This window comes from Gekko japonicus, unplaced genomic scaffold (assembly GCF_001447785.1).
Source record: "Gekko japonicus isolate JY-2015 unplaced genomic scaffold, Gekko_japonicus_V1.1 scaffold3609, whole genome shotgun sequence".
NCBI lineage: Eukaryota > Metazoa > Chordata > Lepidosauria > Squamata > Gekkonidae > Gekko > Gekko japonicus.
In genome coordinates this window covers 76,295-78,905 of record NW_015173794.1, presented here as the reverse complement: position 1 = coordinate 78,905, position 2,611 = coordinate 76,295, and positions in this window count along the sequence as shown.

Genomic DNA, 2,611 nt, shown 5'->3' with positions numbered 1-2,611 from the left:
CCCATAGCTAGCAATCCAAAACAGTCCAGTGGAGCCTGAGCGGTGGGTGTTGCCTTCTGACACACTTCCGGTGATGTCAGGGGGTGTGGCATATGCAAATAAGTTATGCTAATGAGCTCCGGCAGCTCTTTTTCTACGAAATGACCCGACAACAGCCACCATCCATGTTTGTCCTCACCACCAGATAGCCACAGGGACACTGCCACAGAACTTGGATGCTCCAGTTTGCCGAGACCCAGGTTTGAATCTCCACTCTGCCATGGAAGCTTCCTGGCTGGCCGTGGGCCAATCGCCCTCTCTCAGGCCGGCCCCTCTAAGGGGGCTGGGTTAGGAGGATAAAATGGAATGGAGAAGGAGGGAAGCCGCTTGGGGCAGAAGAAACATAAACTAGGGTTACAGTTTGAAAAGCGACAAAGAGGCCGTATTCCCCAACCGACTGCTTCGAACACAGGATCACTGGGACACATCTCACTGTAGCAAAGTCTGAGTCCGGCCAGGCACCTTTCCGAGCAACCAAGGCTGCGCTCAGACGTGCGAAATAATCCACTCCCAATCCACGCTCGGAGTGTGTTCAGACGGGCAGCTAATCCCGTCATTATGCCATCTTGAATTTTATCCCGATCTGGAACACTGGTCCCATGGTGGACCACCCAGAGGTCAAGTAAAATGTAATCCAAGAAGACATCCTCAGAATTCGCCCTCAGCTCAGTGGGATTTGCATCTGAGTAAAGGTATATAAGACTAGGTCTCTAGCACTGTTCCTGTCAATCAGGCCCACACCCTGTTTTGCCCACTGTGACAGCACATCCTTGTTGATCCACCCACGTGTAGAGATTTTTTTAAATGGTGCCCACTCAGGATGGTCTAACGTCAGAGCACCCCGACGGGAAGATTGCGGGCTGGTGGAACCCCGCAGTTGTCCTGCAGGTAACCGAAAACCCCAGATTTAAAGTGGTATCTTTTAAGTAGGGCTCCAACGCTTGGCAAAACGGGATGCCCACGGAAGAGGGACATTTCCCAGATGTTTGTGTCTGGACATTACCTTTAGATCCGCGAGGCCATCCGAAGCCCTCTGAGTGCACTTTCCCAACTGGGTTTTTACCCTGTGAGCTGGCAATGTCCGGATGGAAAGTGGATGGCTTGGTGTGCCTGTGTCAGACTTCTCCTCCTCGCATCTTAATAAGCACACTTTTAAAGAAAAGGTAACTTTATTACTCGGTGAGAGCCAGTTTGGTGTCACTGTTCAGAATGAGCCCCAGATTTAAAGTGGTATCTTTTAAGTAGGGCTCCAACGCTTGGCAAAACGGGATGCCCACGGAAGAGGGACATTTCCCAGATGTTTGTGTCTGGACATTACCATTAGATCCGCGAGGCCATCCGAAGCCCTCTGAGTGCACTTTCCCAACTGGGTTTTGACCCTGTGAGCTGGCAATGTCCGGTTGGAAAGTGGATGGCTTGGTGTGCCTGTGTCAGACTCCTCCTTCTCGCATCTTAATAAGCACACTTTTGAAGAAAAGGTAACTTTATTAGAGCTGAAGGTGCATAACAGGATCACTGTTCAGAATGAGGGGTAAAAGCAATGGCAAAGCATATAATTAACATTCAAACTACTACGGGCCAATTGCGGGTTCCCGCACACGCCCTTGAGCCTGAGAACTAACATCTGCATCCATAATTGTTTCGGTGAGTTACATCTACGATTCTACAGTGAAAGAGGCAAGCGCACACACAGAATGAAAACAAAACATTGGCAGCTTGCTGACAGCCTGAGAGCAGCAGCCCACCTTGTCTTTCTGTATCGGCAATTCATTGTCCTTGGTGTAACATTGCTGTCATTCTAGTGTGTTCCTCTTGTTAAAAATTATAAAAATATAATAGATAAATTTTTAAAAAATGTTTGCAGGGAGGTGTGAAGCCCACCCAGAGAACCACGTGCGCGCCCCACGCGGGTCGTTTCCCTCGTCTTTTTGCTCGCAAGACTCCACAGCTTAGAGGGAACATTGCGTGGAACAAGTGTTTTAAAGTGTGTGTTCCCGTCCTCTTCCTCTTAAATATGTCTACAGCTCATGGGCAGTGTTCCCTCTAAGCTGTGTTAGCGTGAGCTAGCTCACAGTTTTTTAGCCTCCAGCTCACACATTTTTGTCTTAGCTCAGGAAGGAGGGCTCCGGAGCAAACTAATTTATGCAGTCGCCAAATCACTCGCTCAGAACTTTAATGCCGGTAGCTCACAGAGTAGAATTTTCGCTCACAAGGCTCCACAGCTTAGCGGGAGCATTGCAGCCAGGGTTCCCTCTAAGCTGGGTTGGTGTAAGCCAGCTCACAGTTCTTTAGCCTCCGGCTCACACATTTCGGTCTCAGCTCAGGAAGGAGGGGCTCCAGAGGACGCTGGTTTATGCAGCCGCTCCCTCACAACTTTCATGCTGGTGGCTCATGAAGTAGAATTTTTGTAATAATAAATAAATAAATAAATGCCAGGAGCTCGCAAAGTAGGATTTTTGCTCACAAGACTCCACGGCTTAGAGGGAACATTGGCAGGCTTCCGTGTAGATCGGCAATTCATTGTCCTCGGCGTAACACTGCTGCCATTCCAGTGTGTGGGTCTCTTATTAAA